Here is a 22,529-nt window from a genome sequence, read left to right on the forward strand (position 1 = left end):
TGACCTTATTTATTCTGCACTCATAGCTGTATCTAAGCTTCTGCTTCGAATAACATACGTAACTGACATAAGCCACTACATTTTACTTACCTGTTGAGAGTCTTACCATTCTATTGTTTCACCTTTGCATCACACCTGTGGTGGCTCTTAACTTTAAGAACCAGCTTTTTCTATGCATCACTGTTAACTTGCACAATAATCCAGAGAGAGGCATCCCATAGAATTCATCTATTATCCTCCACGGACTATAACTGATGGCTGCCTATAGATAACATTCTCCTTCTGTAAAATCAACTATTTTTCAACCTTATTATAGTATTATTAAAATGATTAAAATGTAACATTATAGTGACCTACTAGGGCATTTTGGCTCAAACTATACACAGAATGCAAAGCACATAAGAGTATAAATTACTACAATAATCTGTGGCTTATTTGTCTCTTGTGTTTCCTCTGCTGCAATTCTCACTTCCTTCGTGATAGGAGAATGTGTAATCATAAATCTGTGTTGGCTATAGTGTCAGAGCAAGATTACACTGGGGGGAAGAATCAAGTCCCTGCTCTATTGGAGCCGACAAAGACAATAGCATCAATCTGACCCTTTTATAACCTCATTCTCCAGGCCTTACTTCTCTCATCTCTCATGGAGAGTGTGAGCAGACCCACCTATCATGTTTTTACCCACTAAAGTGGCATGTGTTTGCAGAACATCTTGTTTTCCTTTTATTCATATTTTGACTTGGCATTTATAGCAGTTGGGTTAAAAAAAAAAGCCACAGTCTGATTTGTCTGCAACAGACAGTCTAATTAAATTGGAGGGGAGGGACAGATGCACAAAGCTGCTGAACTGCTCATAATACAAAACATGGCAGCTTCAGTTTGGAAAAATCTAGCAAGATGGTGCCAACAATTTCTGCTCACTGAACTAGCTGAAGTATGTAATTATGTTAACTTCTCTTATTTTAATTCCAATTTCACATATATCGCTGATGCATTTGGAAAGAGCTTACAAGGCCATTATTTGGGCTGTGATAAAAGAGTGATATACACATCATTCACAAATGCTGTAATCTTTTCTGACTCAGATTTTTCAGTATTAAAAGTGTTATTTAAAAAAAGTGTTATTTTAAAAAAATAAGTATTTATGCATAAAATGTTTCATCTTTAAAAATTTTTTCCTATATGATTCAAATCAACATCAGTTTTCTGATACCCAAGAATTACATGCAGTCAAGAGTTCCAACTGCCATTTGTAATATTGAAAACGTGAAGCAAACCTTTATGAACATTAATTCTTATGAACAGAAGCACAGATTGTTTGCATCTCTAGTGGCAAATCCTGTGTCAAGCTGTTTTACAATCTGTACTACCAGTATAATATTATTCTTTAAAATTTCTGTGGGTATTCATGTTGTTACTGTCAGATGGAATGCTAACCTCACATCTATGATCTATTTGTCTATTTCATCCTATCCTACCTCAAAAGTTACAAAGTCTATAGGCATCACCACTTTTCAATGTGAAAATATGTTTACATACGTGTAGGTAAGACATGTTGCATTCAAAATTCACTTTTTCAGAATAATTTACAAAATTCATGCTCCTATGTAAATATAAAAGTTTCAAGAGACAATTGCTATAAACATCACTTAAAAAATTCTTAGAGTTGACAATACAAAGAGCCCTAATTGAAATAAACTTCAAAAAGTACCCAGCCCTTTATAATAGATAAAACATTTATGTCTTCTAACCTTAAAAAAATAAAACAAACAGCAACAGCAACAACAAAAGGCAAGAAAGTGAGATTCATGATCAAGAGAGTAAACAGTCAATGAAAGCAGATACAGAGGTATCCCAGATTGGTTTTAAATTAAATATGATAAAAGTCAAAAAAATCTAGTGGAAAAACTATACAGCATGTATGAGGAAAGGGAAATTTTCAAGAGATACGTAGAGGTTGAAAAAAGGGAATGCTATATATGATAAATGTATCACAATAGCCTATGTGAGTAAGTGTTTATAATACTTCAATGTTGTTTAACATGCAATATAAGATATATCCCCAATAAAAGGGACAATAAGGCATATTGCCATGATTTATCATTGGCTTCTTTTCACATGCAATATTTTTTTTTCAACGTTTATTTATTTTTGGGACAGAGAGAGACAGAGCATGAATGGGGGAGGGGCAGAGAGAGAGGGAGACACAGAATCAGAAACAGGCTCCAGGCTCTGAGCCATCAGCCCAGAGCCCGACGCGGGGCTCGAACTCACGGACCGCGAGATCGTGACCTGGCTGAAGTCAGATGCTTAACCAACTGCGCCACCCAGGCGCCCCTGAAATAAATTTTTAAAATAACTATGTGACACCTGGTTAAAGAGGACAAGTTTAACATAAGCAATAGTTTCCACTCCTTCCTAAAATATCATTTTTAAACAGCTATTTTTGAAAGAGGAATAAGCTCTAAGAACAAAGAGAAAAATGCTGGAAACTGAAACCAGATGGAAGAATAGTAATTGGTTAAATAGATTGAAAAAGCTGAATCCTAACACAACAATGAAACTTGAGAATCTCTCATGTGACCCGATGCACACCAACGAATCAATGACTCAGGAGTTAGAAGTATCAAGTACTCAGGGAAATTGAAAAAGGTGGCAGAATGAAATCAAGGTCAGTTGAAAGTTTGTTTGGACGTCTAGATCATTACTTCTCTTCCTCTGTATAGCTAAGGATCTACTACATTAAACACACACACACTCTGTCTCACACACACACGTGTACACCCCAAGTAGGCAGATGATTGGTGGTTTATCAACAGGGGAAGAATAATTAAAATATCTTTGGTCTAATTTGAAGACAGAATACTATACTAAAAACAAGGAAATTGAGGGAAATTTAAATGCCAAATACATTATCTTGCCAGGATCCCAGAACTGAAAGCCCTAATTTATGTCCTGTAAGCCACTTGAAAGAGTTTTCCTGGGAGTCTGGCCAGCCCAATAGAAAAGTCTTGAAGGTAATAACATCAAGGATTTCTCTAATAAGCAGTCCTGCTAGATTACCCCACAGGGAAACACATGGTCTTTTCCAAATGCATAGAATCTTCAATCAGTCTTTAGTACCCTTTTTTAAAATACGAGTCTACAGTAAAAAATGAATAGACGTTTGAGACACATCTCTACTGTGAAAGACAAAAGCCAAGACAAATACAGAAACAAGCAACAGAGAAAAGTGATTACAAAGAGAGAAGAAAATCACACACACACACACACACACACACACACACACAAATACACACACGCTTAAATAATTTTCAAAGAAATAAAAAGTGAGAATATAGTAAAAAAAAAGGGGGGGGAGACATTTATAGAACAAAGAAATGAGTTCCTGGAAAATAAATACATAATATCAGAAATGAAAAGATTAGTAAGATAAATGGAAGATAAAGTTGAGAAAATCTCCTAGAAAGTAGAACAATGAGATTTTAAAAAAAGGAAATAAAATAAAATAGGCTAGAGGACCAAGCTAGGGTTTGTAACATCCTAAAAATAGGTGTTCCAGAAGAAAATCAGAGAAATGGAGATGAAAGAAGAAAGAAAAGCAAAACAAGTCGAGAAATTATTCCAGAGCTTAGATTCATGATTCTACATTGAAACATTCACTTGGTATCCAGTGTGATAGGTGAAAATAGCCTTATCCAATAGCATTGTCTCATTGGCCAGGCAGATTGTAAAACACACAATTTTAGGGGCAATGTTGTAAATGACAATGTGAATGAATGTCCCTTCACATGTGCTTTCTGTAATAGTGCCCTGGACCACTGCACTTCCGTGGCCCTTTTCAGCAATGTATGCCATCTTGAATTTTTAGAAAGCCAGATACAGAGAAAATCTCAAGGAATTTCTGAGAAGGAAGCTTCTTATAAAGACATCAGATTTCTCAACAATAATACTGGAAGCTAGAAAACAACAGAGAAAAATCTATGAAACTCTCAGGGAAAAATGCTTTCCCAAATATAATCCCATAAGAAGTCAATTGTGAGCATAAAACTGATATTTTCATACATCCAAGCTATCAACAAATGTACCTCCCAATGTGCTTAGGAAGCTCCTGGGCATCTGATCCAGCAAAATCAGAAAGGAAAACAGATTATGGAAAGTATGTGATTCAGAAAACTGGAGATCCAAATTAAGAAAGAGAATAGAATTCTTAGTGTGATGGTGTAGGGAGAGTTGGGAATGAAGAAGTCTAGGTCAGAACATGAAATTTCTGGAAAGTATTTCTCCAAAAATATGAAATTGATAGAATAACTAATATAACCGAATGAACTAAAGGGAGATTGCAAAATTAGTGACCAAATTGGGGATAGCTAAGTAATAAACATTTTGAAAACTGAGCAAACATGTAAAAAGGGGCAATTTTTAACTATAAAGAATTTTTTAAAAAGCACAGGAATGAAAATTAATCATGGCCTACCATATGGGTCAGTTGGGAAGGCAGTCACATAATCATGAAAGTTTTAGTAATGTAAATATTAAATATCAATCATACAGAAAGTATATAAGGATAATGACGAGATGAGATAATAATAACAGAAGGGAGGTATGATGGGTTATGCATGAAAAAGAGTTAGTCTTCCTCTTCTGTAGTGGGAAGTAAATTGATAATGCCACAAGAGAAAACTCAAAAAGTGGTGGATATATACAGGGGACACCGAAAAACTAAGGGCTGCCTCTGTGAAGTAGCAAGCCTGGGTGGGGTTGCGATACCACTGCTGTGGAACAAGGTGTGTGGAACTATTTCTCTCTTTAAATTGTCTGCACAATATAGGAAACTCTGCACTTCAGATATGATGGGGTCATCTGATTTAATCATTTGTTGCACAGCTGGTACCAGTATTTATGGAAGTTGTCTCTACGTGCATGAACGGCTCCCTCCATTCTTGATAATCACTTGTGTTTCCTGCTGAAAATTGTCAACTGGCTGGTCAGTCAGTTGCCTAATTCTTACCAGTCCCAGTCTCTGGGAGTAGACACTGGACCCTCAATCGACATATATCTTTGGGCCCTAGGTGACCATGGACTATCAGGAACTGTGATAACGCTACTTAAACGGATTTTAAGTATCACCCTTATCTAGAACTTCAAAGTTGTTTGGATCCTGTAATTTGGGCTATGGTAGTATAATTTTGTGCTTAAAATCTTTGTAGTGGTTAGGAGTCAGTCTGCCACTTAGACTGCCTGGATTCTCACCTTGACTCCAGAATTACTGCTTCTATGACATTAGGCAGCTCCTTAGCCAACCTGAACCTCAGTTTATTGATTTAGAAAGTGGGATGAATAGTACTACCTACCTCATAGGATTAAAAGTTAAATGAAATCCATGTAATGAGTTTATTGCAGTGCTTGGCATTTAGTAAATTCAAAAGAGATGTCAGCTGTGATTTTTATTATGTTCTCAGCTCCAAGCTTAATGGTCTATCATTCCCCGTGAACTCCTCAGCTTCTTCAGTAGCTGCCAGTGCCATCCACAACTTGGAGCTTTGGAGCTTTTATGCAAATGAAACTAGAGGGGCTGTCTGTAGCTTTCCAGACATCCTCAAAACAAGTATGCAAATTGGATTTAAACAGCCAGCTTGGATTACATATGAGGAAATGATTCCAACACTTACAAACACCTTCGGTAAAAATAACAAAAAGACAAGACCATGATCAAATATAGTGAAAGGAAACTAAAACTCCAAAGGTATGACTGTGACTTTTTACTTAGATATATTTTGGGCCTGTATAACATTCACAAAGACACAAAACCCAAAAAGAAGGTAAATATACAAAGAAACTGAGAATAAAAAATTCTGCACCAGTATAGAAAAAAGAATGAGAATAGACATAAGATTTTAAGAAGAAAGTTGTCTAACTGTAAGGACAACATAAATCCACCCAGGTAATTAAAACACTCTATAATAATCTAAGATGTGGCTGTAATTTGATTGTATCTGCATCCTCAGAGTCCTGAAGTTCCTGAAAAAATTCTAAAATATCTATGAGTTCTGCTTCTAATTTCAGTTTATCATTGATTTACTTAGAATAATCCAGTAAGGACAAGCAATAAGGAACTATGTAAAGGAAGGGTGGTAAGGATCTAACAAACACAAATTTAACTTGTGTCCAGGTATCTCAAAGGGTATTTTTCGTCTAGATGCAATTATAATTCCAGATGATGTACCAGTAAAAGATGCATTATGACATTTTAAACTTGAACCACAACTCATTTGTTCAATTATTTAAACACTATGCTCTTATGTAACAATAAAAACACCTATTTGATGAGATAATGAACAATACTTTCTTTTCTCCTCCACTCATGGATTGGAATCAAAAATAAGACTGAGACATAAATGAAAAGGGTACTTAGACTGCCATCTAGTACACATTTTTTTGTATAGCATAATTTCCAAAGCTGTTTGAATAACATCTCTAGCACTGGAACAAATATATGCTTAAGCACAATTGCTTTTTTTAATGTATTGAAAATAGTGTATGAGACATCCTTTTCATTCTTTGACCTAAATTCTTCTCCTAAATATTAATTTGTGAATGTTTCAATCTATATGTCAATTTATTATTACTTCATTCACCTGGCCCAGATATAGAATTTTAATCTACTAAGGATTTTCTTCATAGGCTTCATTTGAAATATTCTTCCTAACCTGTTATTTTCCTTCTCTGGAAAGTATACAAAGATTTGAGCCAGGAGTCTCTCAGGATTCAACAAACTTTGTAAAACTATTTACCTTTTTCAACGAGAAGGCATTTTTTTTATTGGCACAAGAATAGTTATACTAATGATTAAAATAAAGTGGAAATAGTTCCATTAACGGTTCTCCCGGACTATGTTCCGATGTCTATTTGTAAGCCTCCTGCCACTAACAACATAAGTCCGTGTGCACTCTAGCTCAGACAAACCACCAGGGATTAGTAGACACAAAAACAGCCAAATAGTGCATCCGAAATGAGCAAAACAAAGCAAGACCTCAAGACTTCTACTGAACACCTTTGAGATTAGCATTAAACCTTGATCAGTAAATGTTTTAACTTGGCATCAGATAGGAATGGGCTACAATCCCAAGGACATTTAAGAATATAGCAGAAACTTTAGATCTTTCGCATGTCCTTGGAGCTCTTGCAGAAAACAAAGAAATACTCAGCTTTGTTCCAGGACACAAAGCAAACAACAACAACAACTTGACTGAACTGTTGACAGGTAATCTTGGGCTATTCAACTCAATTTTATTGCATCCATTTTTACTGAGCTTTTTTTATGGACCAGAATAGACTTTGGAGATATAAGTACAAATAAGTCATGGTGTATCTCATGGACAACTTACCATATGGTGATGATACAAATTTCAGTATTTAGAAAACTTTCAAAAGGTTAAATTGTGATAAAGTGAAAAATTTACTCTTGCAGATTTTCTGTTGGAGATTAGATAATGACCCGTCAGTTATAGAGCTGAAAAGATTCCTATACTGAGAGGAAACTTAGAGATCTTAGATGCCATTTTAATGCATCATTCTCTGGTTTTGTTATGAATTGAAATATTTCAATACTAAATAAAAGGGAAAGATAACGGACCATTGTATTTCATTAAGAAGTACAATAGTTTTTTGGGGCGCCTGGGTGGCGCAGTCGGTTAAGCATCCGACTTCAGCCAGGTCACGTTCTCGCGGTCCGTGGGTTCGAGCCCCGGGTCGGGCTCTGGGCTGATGGCTCAGAGCCTGGAGCCTGTTTCCGATTCTGTGTCTCCCTCTCTCTCTGCCCCTCCCCCGTTCATGCTCTGTCTCTCTCTGTCCCAAAAATAAATAAACGTTGAAAAAAAAAATTTAAAAAAAGAAGTACAATAGTTTTACACATTGGCAAAGCTTTGAATAATCAAGTACCTTAAAATATTAATGAATCAGGAAATGAACTTAAAGGTTTTTTTTTCAGTAATCTCTGCATTGTAGAAATGTAATGTCAACATAAGTGCTAAAATCAAAATACAGAACTGTAAGATAACTTAAGAATACATAACCATTTATCCACTTTATCTTTCAATGTGTTAGGTTTCTTTTCAATAATTTTTATCTGATCTTAGAATATTTAGCTTGAAAAGACAAGTTCGGGATAACAGTCCTATTCTATGCTGCCAAATGACTATGCAAAGCCCAATTCGTTTCTGCAGTGTGCCACATCAGCACCTTTCATTCAGCCATATCTCACTTTATGATTTACTTTAATTTAAAGAGCCTATGAAGATCTGAATCCCCAAAGAAGCAAAACCAATTATTTATGCATATTTCAAAATGTAAGAAATTCAGCCAAAGCTCAATTTCAAAAAAAATAAATAAACAAAAAACAATGCTTTCAAGGGGTTCATTAGCACACTCACACACAAATGTAAGTGAACAAAGCATTCAATTCAATAAATATGAATTGAATCAATTCGTATTATTCAACTCCTCCGTAGAATAAATTTTAATGCAATTCAGCTTCCTTGTTTTCACGTTAGATGCTCTCTTAAATTGATGTAAACACAATATACCTACCCTTTTTCATCTTTCACTTCATCTCCTCCATGAAGTTTTCTTTCTAGACAAATATCTCTTAATAGGAGACCACTCATGTGAGGTCTCTTTGGTCTGTGTTTCCACTTGTCTGCTATATTAGTTTGCTTGGGCTGCTATAACAAAGTACCAAGACTGGGTGGTTGATACAACAGAAATGTATTTCCTCAATTCTAAGGTCCAGGTCTCTACAGAGTTGGTTCTGAAGCCTCTCTCCTTGGCTTCTAGATGGCCATCTTATTCTGATGTTTTCACATGGTCTTCTGTGTGTGTCTATGTTCTAATCTCCTCTTATTATTAAGACACCAGTCATAATAATGGGAGTATGAGTGGGATTAAGACCCATTCAGATGACTCATTTTTGACTAGATGACTGGATTTCCGGTAACTCCTAATGCTTTAAGATTTTTCTCACTATCCAATAATCCAGCATCTTTAGAAAAATGTTCAACTCCAAGGGAGAAAGTTATTTATAAAAGGAATGAATATAGGTTGTTAGCTTTATAAAAGAGTTTATGAAAATTAGTAATAATCCTTTATCTGTTTCTCTGATCTGTACCTTCTCATTTCATATTTTCCTAAAGATACCCAGAGTCATATCTAAAGTCATCACTCCCTTTAGTGAAAGTTCTATAAATGTCAGATCTATGGCCAAATATGAAACATAAACCAATTTACCCTACTTATGAATTTACATACCTACAATTAAGCCTGGGTATGTGTGAACTATACATTTCATTACAAATGTAAATTCAGAATATTTGTTATTGCATCCTTCTGAAAAATACAGATACAAGAGAAGTATTATGAGGACCCTAAATCACTCCCTGTGCACTAAGCACTACAGCCCAAGAAGGTGAGCAATCAAGTTCAACCATTCAACAAATTATTTCAGTGTGAAGTCTGCTTACATGCTTTCCTTAGATTTCAACTTCGCTTTCCTGTGTAGGCTTTGAATTTTGACAACTCATGGGTACATTAAAAGAAAAAAATTAAGACATTTTTAAATTTTAAAGATCATCCAATATTTTAATTACTTTCAGCAAAAGTTTTTTTCAAGTAGTTGGCCATTCAATAGAAGTCCAAAATTCTTATTTTCAATATATTTTAATCTTATGCTATTGCACATATTATTGTCAATGACTTAAATTACTATTAAGATTCTTGAAATTTCCAATGACCTTAGTATCCTTCATCTTGTAAATCCAGAAAAATAGTTAAACACAGTCAATCAAAATGAGGAATTGATTGGAATTAATTCTCAGAGATTGACAAATATCTAAGAATATGACATGATTATTTCAGTCCTAGTAATTTCCAAATTACTATTATTCAGACTACAGAGCATTTATATTAAATAGTGAATTGAATACACATGCTTTTATTTTTATTGGGTAATATATGCAATAATTGATTGAAGTTATTATAGCCATGACTGGTTGGTTCATCTCATTACCTAAATGTCATCATAAAAATATCCTAAGATAATAGAACTTTGAGCAAGTAAATATTGATGCGGGATAAAATAGATGTCTCACACTGGCAGTTGGATTTTGTCTTAAATGAATTTCTTTTACTTGGTACAACCAAGACAAAAGAAATGTTAGCGGACAATAATTATTATCTGAAGACTTTAAATAAAATTCCATATTCGTGGCTTATTTTGAAAAATTGTTTATTTTATGACAAAGATCAACTTCCCTAGATGGTGACAGTCAGAGGGAATGGAGTAATCACTGTTCTGTTTAGTGAGGACAAACAAGACTTCATTTCACCACAGCCTCTGCCACTGCCTATTGTTATCCTTAAATACATTCAGGTCCCTCCTGGCCCCATAGGCATTTATATTCATAACACTTTATATCAAAGGAGAAAGATGGAAAGGATAAAGAATTTGAGGTGTTGTCCAGGTTTGGATCAAGCTCTTGGCTGAACTGAGAATGTTGTAAGACACATCACTATTGGTCAAAGTATGGACACTTATTTTTCAAGAATATAAATAGCTAGAAAAAAAATAGAATGTGTTTTATAGAACTTTGTAATGTTCAAAACATAATGGGGGCACCTGGGTGGCTCAGTTGATTGAGCTTCAACTCTTGATCTCAGCTCAGTTCTTGATCTTAGGGTCATGAGATCGAGCTCTGTGCTAGGCCCCACATTGGGGGTAAAGCCTGCTTAAAAAATAAACAAACAAACATTCTGAATCTTTTAGTATTAAGTGTATTTTATTGACATCTAAATCTTTGAAATTGGTGGTCAATGTAGTTAACATAAAGCAACTTATCATTCAGTACAATGTTCATGTAACCAGAAAAAATAATTCCTTTAATGATTTATGTACAATGAATATAGCTTAAAATGGTTTACACAGTTCTTAAAAATCTTTTTAAGTTATTCTTTTAGTAAAGGGCTTATATGAGTTACTTCTATAATGGTTCTAGAAAAGGGTCAGAAAGGAAGAATAATAAAATGTATCTTATGCTGTGGTTACAATATAGTAATCAAGTCTATAATTTCACCAAATCAGTTGGACAACATTATGAGTTAAAGTAAAAGCCATATTGCTCAAGCATTGATATTTTTAGCCTTCAAAAGAAGACCCATCTAGTATTGCCAATAAAGTAAGATTTTGAGAGTCTCCTGATATTCATTTTTTTTCAGTAAGAAAATTAATTAGAATTATTATCTTATAACTAAATTTCTAAACTGTCTAGTTAAGATTAAATATATAAGACACTGGAAACTTAAAATAGATTTCTAAAGGTAATTAAGGAGAAATATCCCTTTGTACAGATAGTACTGAGGACATGAGAAAAATTTAATATTTTAACAAAAGAATATATGAGCATTACATTCTTTACAATGTGATTCAAATATACCAAAATAACATATTCAGAGAGGAGAAAAATGCATTTTCATCTGTGCTTTAATTTTAAACAGCTGAGAGAAAGAAAGAAAAGAAAGAAAGAAAGAAAGAAAGAAAGAAAGAGAAAGAAAGGAAGGAAGGAAGGAAGGAAGGAAGGAGGGAAGGAAGGAAGGAAGGAAGGAGAGGGGACAGAAAGGGAGAGAAGGAGGAAAGGAAGGAAGAAAAAAAAACAAAGAAGTTATGAAATATAGAATCTTCGTGGTAAAAGTGGCCTAAGAAGTCATCAAACTGAGCTACCTAAACTAGTGAATAAAATAATGTTTTCTAGAAAATGATAAGGCCATTCTTAATGAATTAAATGCAAATGTTATATAGGTTAATAAATTAGTAAATGCTAACATTAAGCCGAAATCTTCCTTTCTTCTATTTCTGTAGGTCAACCTTATTTTGACCTTTGTATCTGGAAAATTAGTCATTTTTCATTTTGCACTTCATCATGAAGACATGACTTCAAAAAGAGTGTAGTAATTCTGGTTTGCTTACTTTTGGGAGTAAGTCAACCACGTTGGAAATATGGCCTGGTATCTTTCAGGCATTCTTTGTCCTCTGGAAATGTTAAGACATTAACTCTAGCTATGACTCCTATTAACAAGAATTATTGCTATTGAGTTTCCAAATTATTCAACTATTTTTATTTGTTTGATTGATTAAGTTTTTTGGTGTTTTTTGCGAGGCTTTTTGTTTGTTTGTTTGTTTTTGTTTCTTTGTCCACCACCCACCCCTGAAGCTTTGCATAGAATCATTTCATTACCCCCGTCAGAGAAAATACAACAAAAAATTTTTTGCAAGTTTTTAAGTGAGCGTGACCTGGGGTTAATTTGAGTTCTGTTAGGTCACACTAGCCAGCTAATCAGTGCACTACCCTCTCGTGTTTACTAGAAAAAAACAATGTGAACCAAATATTCAAACTCAATTTCTAAGTTTAAATTAAGGCATTATTGTCACTCAAGAATTTTTCAAGTAGACCAAGTTATCAGTCCTTTCCCTACTATACATCTAGATATCTCATTCCGAAAACAAATCTTTTCCATGGAAATGTTCACAAATGCAAAAATTCAGTAAGTCAAGCAGTAGTAGAGGGAAAAAAATGTCTTTTGAAAAGTCCTGCCTGATATAATTTATTCAAGACTATTCACCAAACATGTTGAACTACTTTGAGAAGAAAAGTACTACTTTGCCATTTGGCTATTTGCTTAAGAGACATAACCTATTACTTGGAACCCCTATGCTTGCAGTTACAATTTCCTGTGGAAACAGTGATAGACCGAATTATTTGTTCTCAACATTTACACCCCCACCCCCACGTCAACAGTATGATAACACCTGTCCAATGTTATAAGATCTGCTAATGAATAATGTGGGAAGAGTATATATCCCTGCCTCATTGATTTTTAGGCTTAACCAGGTGACATACTCTTGACAATGGGATGTGTGAGTAGATGTGCTGTTGATCACGTTAAGCAGAAACTTTAAAATTATTCTAGAGTCTGTTTCGGGCTCTCTTGTGTTACCATTCTACGCTATGAGAATAGCATGCCCCAGATAAGGGTAGATTCTTCAGCCCAGGATCTGAGATTAAAAAGGACTTTGGTGCAGACTTACCACTGGTCACCAGTCTGGAACACAATCATGGTAGCCGGGCAGACTTTATGACCTCTCGGCAAGAAATAAATGTGTTTTGGGCTATAAGTCCCTAAAATCTGGAAGTTACATAGCATAATCTAGCAAAAGATGATTAATGTGCTAGCTGGTACCTTTGATCATAGTCTCAGATGAGGTTTGTTATCCCCCAAAAGGCCAAGAGTTACTAGTACATAATGTGCCCTGACAGCACACAGGGATGTGGATATTTAGCAATTCTCTGCTGTATTTCATCATGATACTCTGCCAAGCCAGATAAGTCAGCCTCCAGGTTCACCCTAGGAAAAGATTTTCACGTTAATCATGATTATCATTTAGTTTATCCTCACAATATGGAAAAGTAAATTACTCTAGTGTTTTAGCCTCTAACTTCTTCATTGAAGTCTTACTTGTTCCTTGCTGAAATCTTTTTTGCACCCCTGGATTTCTAATTAACAAAGGTTAAGAACTAGAAAACTGTTATGATGAAAGTTGCATTCCGATCTTTTCCAAGCACTTTAGAATATGAATAGTCATTTAAATATTTGAAGCATATGTCTGTTCTATTTTCAACTATATATTACTGAAAGATGTCACACATGCTACTAATCTGTTGTTCAATACTCGACGTCCAGATTTCTGAAATTCCTGGACTCATAATTTGCAAGATATGGAGATCCATAGAGCAACACTCAACTTCAGTGGCCTGTTGTAGATAAGCACACTGAGGTCCAGAGGTTAAAGATATGATTAAGCTCGCACACCTGTGAAAGTCAGAACTCAGACTTTGGCCTATGATTTGTACTCTTAATCTGCTCACTGTAACTAAAACATGCTGTGATTTAAAAGAGTCTGAACAAATAGCCTCTAGACTGATTGACTTGAGCATTAATAGGTAAACAGAATTTGAGAACATTCAGAAATGTTGTCATTCTTTTTTTTTTTTTTAATTTTTGTTTAAGGTTTATTTTTGAGACAGAGAGAGACAGAGCATGAACAGGGGAGGGTCAGAGAGAGGGAGACACAGAATCTGAAACAGGCTCCAGGCTCTGAGCTGTCAGCACAGAGCCCGACACGGGGCTTGAACTCACGGACCGCGAAATCATGACCTGAGCCAAAGTCGGCCGCTTAACCGACTGAGCCACCCAGGCGCCCCAGGAATGTTGTCATTCTTGATCAGCCCTTGACAAAACTTAATACCATGATTGTCTAAGGGCTTCAGATGCAAAACTGTTTAAAGTCCTAAGAAGTTTCCCTGTGACCTACTCTCCCTTTATTGTTCTTCAATAATTCTATTCAAAGTTTCTGAACTAGCTTCTGGGTGCATTTGGTGATCGTTAAGGACATGGCAAGTAAGAATATGACTCAAAAAATATAATTCACATCTCCAGAAGTCAAATACAGTATATGCACAGAAAGTTCCCAAGAATATATTTTAGAAATCAATCACCACTTATATCTACTTTTATGCATAATTTGGTCACTGAAAAATACGCAGTGCAATCAAATTAATTCAACAGTTTTTAACTGCCTAACATTTATCAGGCACCCTTTTATATATGAGAAATACCGAGGTGAATATATTATGGCATTTGTTCTCAGAAGTGTCCACGTTCAAAAACAGACACCCAGAGATCTAAGAGCTGGTGTGGCCCTTTCACTGTGAAATCATATAATCTAAATGTTTAATTTATGTAAATGTAGTCATGAAGACCACAGCACCCCTCTTTCCTGCATGAAACATATATCTATGACCTTTTATTTTATTTCTCTTTTATTTTAAAAATTCTGCTGTTCTTGAACACCAATCCTGAAGCCAGTTCTATCAGAGGGTATGGCATTAGTTGCCAAGGGTGGCCTCTTTATATTGCTTTGAAAAGTTGAATGTGATTTTCATGCAAAACATACTTAAATGTTATATTAGCATTCCTCAAATGCCTCCCCTTTCCATCTGTGTTGATAAGCATTCAAATATGTCCACTAAAGACATTTTTACATTATTTTCTCAAATGTGAGCCCATTTTAATTTAGCAGGCAATTATTTTGAGTGAATGGAAGTTAAATACGTGACTTTTTAGCTAATTTACTCTGGTTAATATTAATTCCCAGCAAGTAATTGCTTTAGAGACTGTAAAGATGAAGGCGCTTATGGTACCACGTGCCTCCTTACCGCACAAGCCCGTGCAGTGATGGCCAGCTTGAACTGCCAACCTCTGAGAGAAGGAGAGCTGATACGTCAATGAAACATTCTGTTCCCTTCGTGTAAATTATGCCTCATTTTCTCACAGGACTCCCTAGAATGAAGGCAGACAGTGGGACTGAAGCAATTCATGGCTGCAAATTTTAGGAAATGATAAAAGACACATTTCAAAATGCCAGATCTGTGATTCATGTCTGTTACTTCTTTTAAGACATGGCTCACAATTCACCTTTCAAAGAAACCTTTCCTTCTATTCCCATCTGTGAGTAAGGTGACCTTATAGTTTATTGTCTAATGGAACACTGTTAGCAGTGAAATGGGGCTATAAATAATGGGGCTGAGACAACAGGCATAAACTGGGCTGTCCCTTTGCCAAACTGGGATGGATGGCCACCCTACCCATGAAGCCACCACTATCCCTTCAAGATTCTAATAGTATTTACTGCAGGTTTTACTTACTTGACATTCAGCATATGCTACTGGGTGTTACTTATATTTTATGTGTGTGTTCTGGAGACTTGATTTGCTTTTTAGTATCTTTTGAGAGGAGAAGGAGGATGGCTTTCACTTGTTTGTTACTCCAGATCCTAAATCAAACCTTATATATCACATGCACTCACTAGATATGTTTAAGGCAGTGCATGAACAGAATTAATACTTAATTTATGTTTGTTGAAGGAATCTCGAGAAATACAGAGCCCATGGGTTCTGCTATATATATGTTTATATATTTATATATTTTTATGTATGTATATACATAACATCCTTTATAGTAAAAATATTTTATAATAAAGGATTAGTTTACATGACCAGGGAGGCTGAGAGGTACTAAGATCTATAGCTGGTAAACTGGAGACCCAAGAGAGCCAATGTGTGGTTCCAGTTTGAGTCATGAAGACCTGAGAACCAGGAGAGTTAATGATGAGAGTTCCAGTCTGAAAACCAACATGCTCAAGACCCAAAAAGAGCTGAATTTTCACTTCAAGTCCTAAAGCAGGAAAAGACTGATTACCTCAACATAATCAGTCAGGAATTTCCTTCTACTTGTGGGAAGGTCAGCCTTCTTGTTCTACTCTGGCTTTCAACTGATTGAATAGGCCCGCAAAATGGGGAGGACAATCTGCTTCACTCAGTCTATTGATTCAAATGTTAATCTCATATGAAAACACCCTCATAGACGCACCCAGAATAGTGTCTGACCAAATATCTGGGTACTCCGTGATCCAATCAAGTTGACACATAAAATTAACCATCACAGAATGAATTGCATGATATTTGTAATGACAGTGACTTCAGTTAATATGATCATAACATTATCTGGACAATTTGATTTGGGCTAAGTATGTATAGTTTATTTCTACTACAAAATAATAATCTTCACTGCTTCCACAGGATCTCCTCAAAACGCCTAGATCTACTTATTAATACTAGTAATGATGACAATTTAGAAACCGTAAAGATACAAGGTAAATGGCACGGTTTCTGCCTTCAGAGATGAATATACATGAAAGATGACTCATAATGGAGTCATGTAATGTCTGTAGTACAAACAAAACACAGCACAGAGTGGCAGGAAGTTTTCAGTCTGGAACTTGCGTTACAGTAACCTCTATACCATTTTGGAGAGACTTGCATTTGAATCCAGCTTTGTGAATTAACGGCTGTGTCATCGTTGACTTGCAGACCTTCATCTACCCTGCCATTGAACATTAACAATAATAAACTGTTGTCATAATTGTTAGGATTAAATGAGTTGTGAGACTAGCATACAGAAAGCACTTCTGTAAATTATTGTTATAATCATTGTTACTGCTATTAACATTATCATTATCATTATATCAACAGCTATGAATTTGGAGCCTTCCTTCTTCCTATGTTGTCATTAATGTGGAGAATACTAAACCCAAAGGGTTACTGTGAAGACTAAATGCTATAGCATATGTTGAAGTATTTAGTTGACTTAAAATATTATACGTTATTTATTGGAAGTATTACTGTCATTGCTGTGGAACAGGTGGAAATATCCCATAGATGGCACAGCTATGTCTGTTAGCTACAAGTATTTCTCATTGAAAAGTGACTGGGCCAACAAATGATTCAAAGAACTGTTCTCTTCCACGTTTTCATTTTTCTGTTATATTCCTTCCTTCTATTCTTTTGTACGAATACATGATTGGGTATGAAACAGAAAATATCCAAATCTGAGGTTGCAATAGCCAGGGGAATGTGTGTAGAAAACTATTGGAAGCAAACATAAAGTGAGGGAGATACTTTCAGAAGTGACCTTCAAACAGAAAGATTTTTCTCTTGGGGGGCCTCAGTGGCTCAGTGGTTTGAGCATCTCTGACTTAGGATCAGGTCATGATCTTGCAGGTGAATTCGAGCCCCACATTGGGCTCACTGCTATCACTGCAGAGACTGCATCAGATCCTCTGTTCCCCTCTCTCTGCCCCTCCCTTGCTTGCTCTCTCTCTCCTTCTCAAAAACAAACGTTAAAGAAGAAAAGATTTTCTCTTTTGGCCAAAAGCCAGAAACGTCTATATGAGCCTTATTCTCACCACATAACTTTCAGAAAGTCATTCTCTCCCATAGTGGAAAGTAAATATGAAAATGCACACATACAAGAATCAACTTCGTAAAGAGTATGCTTTAGCTAAAAGGAAATAGAAATAGAAAAGCTACAGATATAAAGCTGAAATTTCCTCCCTCTAAGACTAAACTTTGAATGGATTCAGACCAAGAGGCTGAGCATGTGAATTAGAATTTCGGGTCCAACATAAGCATGGGATCATTTAAAGACACACTAGCGTGCAAACCCACACCATCACAAAACACAGCAATGTAGAACTAGGAGTTGAAGAAAGAGGTTCCAAATAGGAGCTGAGTGACTAAATATTGAGGGTCCAATTCAGTCAAAGTACAAAGTACAATTGTAATTGTATATTAATCATAATTGGGTGTGTTAATATTTATACTTAAGGGCACAGGAAAGGATGCTTCAGGGGTCATGAGATTGAAAATGGAAGTAAAATCTTGTGGATTTTCAAATATATAACCTTTTCTTAATTTTTTTCCTGAGTTTCCAGAAACATGGGGTAGTGGGCATTGTGGATTGCATTCCAAGTCCATGGATTGGGTGGAATGATACAATTGCAATGATGGTTGGACATAGCTAGAGATGCATTTCGCCCTAGCACAATAGCATGCCAGGTTGACTCATCTTTTAAACATTATCATGAAATGCTTAGGCATAAAAAGGTATAGACTGTATTACAATCAACATCTGTATTCCCGTCACCCGGTTTAAGATACAACATTTTAACTTTTCTCCCTTGAAGCAATTCCTCCCTAGTATGTGATGCTTTTCATTTCCATTCATATAGTTTTTTACTACACATGTCCTCATAAACAACATATGTTATTTTGCATGCCTTAAACTTTAAACAAGTATCTTAAATATTCTTCTGAAATGTTCTTTTTTTCCAGTATAATTAATATACATTGTTATATTAGTTTTAGGTGTACAATATAGGATTCAATAACTCATTACTCAGTGTACATGATGATAAGTGTACTTTTAATCTTTCTCAACTATTTCACCCATTACCCCCCCCCCCAACCAACTCCCCTCTGGAACAATCAATTTCTTCCCTATATTTAAGAGTCTGTTTGTTGTCTGTCTCTTTTTAAAATTTGTCATTGGTTTTGTTTTTAAAATCCCACATATGAGTGAAATCATATGATATTTGTATTTTTCTGACTAACTTATTTTGCTAGTTAGTAAAGCAAAATACTGGAGCCATTCATGTTGTTGCAAATGGCAAAATTTCATTCTTTTTTATGGCTGAACAATATTCCATTCACCTCTTCTTTATCCATTCATCAATTGATGGACACTTGGGCTGCTTCTGTATCTTGGCTATTGTAAATAATGCTTTTATAAATATGGAGGTGCATGTATCCCTTTGATTTAGTGTTCTTGTATTCTTTGGGTAAATACCCAATAGTGCCATGGCTGGATCATAAGGTAGTTCTATCTTTAGCTTTTTGAGGAACCTCCATACTGTTTTCGACAGTAGCTGCACCAGTTTGCATTCCCAACAACAATGCATGAGAGTTCCTTTTTCTACACATTCTCACCAACTTTGTTGTTTCTTGTGCTGTTGATTTTAGCCATTCTGACAGGTGTGACATGTTTTCACATTGTAGTTTTGATTTGCATTTCCCTAATAATGAGTGATATTGAGCATCTTTTCATATGTTTGTTGGCCATGTGGATGTCTTCTTTGGAGAAATGTCTATTCATGTCTTCTGCCCACTTTTAGTTGGATTATTTGGGTTTTGGGTATTGTGTTGTATATGTTCTTTATATATTTTGGATACTAACTCCTTACCAAATATGTCATTTGCAAATATCTTCTCCCATTAAATAGGTTGCCTTTTAGTTTTGTGGACTGTTTCCTTTGCTGTGCAAAACTTTTTTTTTAATTTTTATGTAGTCCCAATAGCTTATTTCTGCTTGTGTTTCCCTTGCCTCAGGAGGCATGTATAGAAAAATGTTGCAATGGCCAATGTCAGAGAAATTACTGCCTGTGCTCTCTTTTAGGATTTTTCTGGTTTCAGGTCTCACTCTTAGGTCTTTAACCCATTTTGAGTTTACTTTTGTGTATGGTTAAGAAAGTGGTCCAGTTTCATTCTATTGCATGTAGCTGTCCAGTTTTTCCAATATCATTTGTTGAAAATACTACGTTTTTCCCACCACATATTCTCACTTCCTTTGTCGAAGATTAATTGACCATATAATAATTGGTTTATTTCTGGGCTTTCTATTCTGGTCCATTGATTTTTATATCTATTTTTGTGCCATAATCATACTGCTTTGATTACTACAACTTTGTACTATATCTTTAAATCTGGGATTGTGATACTTACAGTTTTTTTCTTTTTCAAGCTTGCTTTGGTTATTTGGGGTCCTTTGTAGTTCCATTCAAATTTCAGGATTATTTGTTCTAGTTCTGCGAAAAATGCTGTTGGTATTTTGACAGGAATTACATTAAATCTGTATATTGCTTTCAGCAGTATAGACATTTTAACAATATATTTGTTCTCCCAAACCATGAACATGGAATTTTTCTTTTAGGGGTACATAGGAAAGGAGTATATTGATTATTGTTGTTCATACTTCCCATTACACATCTTTTTCAGAGGTGCTAACATTCCTTTTCATTTATTCAACTTCAGTTAATTAATCTCAGCGAATTCTCAAATCATTTAGAGTCAGAAAATCAAATTTAAAATTATAGTTCTCACACTTGTTTTTGATCTTAAGCAAATAATTTGGGGAGAAAATAGAAACTACTTCAATGGATATTACAGGATTAAATGATATATGAATGGTTTAGCAGAGTATGATTTCACAAAGGTTAGTGATAAGCCATTTTTGTTACACTAATAGATCTTTAATTCAAAGAGAAAGAATATGGAAGCCTTTCATCCTTCCAGAATATCCTCCTCTCTTTTGTTTTTCATCTTTTCATCTTGTTGCCTTCTTCTTTTCTCTGTCCTTTACTTCGGATCACAATGAGAGAAAAGAAGGAGGAAGAAGGAGGAAGACTAAAAAAGGACTTTATAAAGATGGCTCAAGCTTTAAATTCAACAATGGTTCCAGAGAAAGAAGAAAACATACATAAAATATATAGAACAGCTGGGTCAGCAGAAAGTGAGAACTAAAAATCAGATCAACAGAGAGATGTGATAGAAGGAAAGGGTAGTTAAATGACAAACTATATTTGCCATAATATCTGAGGTTGACTCTGCCCTTAGTTGGGAGCCAAATATCTTGAAAGCACTCCCTGGCCCTATAAACATCACAAGGTGCCTTCACATTCAGTTCTTGGGATTCAGGTAGAGGAAGTTTCTGTAGAAGAATGAAATGTGTTCAGCTATGAATAATGGTCTGGCAAAAGTTCACTGTGTTCTCTTCTAAGATCATCATCTGGACATGCAAATATAAGTAAATTCCTTGTGTTATGTTTTTGTTATTTTTAGCCATTAGAACATAACTAATTGGGTTCAGAGTGGAAGAGAAAAATGATACATATCAGGATATGTATCAGCTATCAACTAGCAGTGAAAACTTTGTCTAACTGGGTCAACTGTCGGGCCTTGGTTTCTTCATTTGCATAATGCAAACTTAGTAACTTCATTTTTCCATATTTCTATGATTTTTTCTAGTAGCAGTCCAGAATTCATCCATAGAAGAAATGCAAACTCTTAAAGGTCTTTGGTCATTCAATTTGTGGCTAGTGACTCACAATATTTAAAAGAGAGCACTGCATTAATTTTGAATTAACCAAATGAACAATTACTAACCCTTACTTTTGCTTGCTATAAAGCCTCCTGCAGAATCCTTCTGATAGAAAAGAGAGCTTTCATTACCACTCAAATCTACTAATTAAATTCCTTGCACATTTCAATGCTTAGGAAATAGATGGGCACAAGAACACCAACTGATCAATATGATTTTCTGTTTACAATTAGCTAGAAAATCTTTTTGGCTACTACCCCTATTAGAAACCATAAATTTTAATTATTTCTATTTCTTAATTTTAAAACCATATTCAAACCAACAATTTAAATTTGTCCAGTTTATTACTTTTTAACAAGTAGATTAAACATAAGCCGTTTTTCATTGAAGGAAGTTCCTATTGTCTGAAAGCCATTATTTAGAATATAAACTCTCACTGTGCAGTTGATATAGGTGTAGTAGAAAATCAAGCTGACATTGCTTTGGCCCTGGAGATATTTTCCAGACGTAACTTTTAAATACATCCCTGTTATACTTAGCTGTCAAACACATTTCTTCAAAAGTAGAGGGCAGGAAAGAAATTCTGATCCATTGAGAAGTGGCTATTTCATCTTCATTTCTTGTACACTTTGAGCTGTTCTTGCTTCAAGCTTCCTTCGCTGCACACCGGCACTCACTGGAGAAAAAGAATGCAACTTCCTGATGCATCCTACTCCAAGTAATAAACTTAGCATCTAGTCTTGTCTGCGTCTTCAAAGGACTTGGTAAACATTAGATAATCCCCACAACACATTTGGGAAGCAGGTATACTTTATTACCACCGTAACAAAACCGGAGCCTCCCTGAAATTAAATGAGTTGCCGGAGGCT

The sequence above is a fragment of the Lynx rufus genome, unplaced genomic scaffold (genome assembly GCF_022079265.1).
Source record: "Lynx rufus isolate CCGP_SWC_20201006 ecotype Redwood Valley unplaced genomic scaffold, mLynRuf1.p SCAF_3, whole genome shotgun sequence".
Lineage (NCBI taxonomy): Eukaryota > Metazoa > Chordata > Mammalia > Carnivora > Felidae > Lynx > Lynx rufus.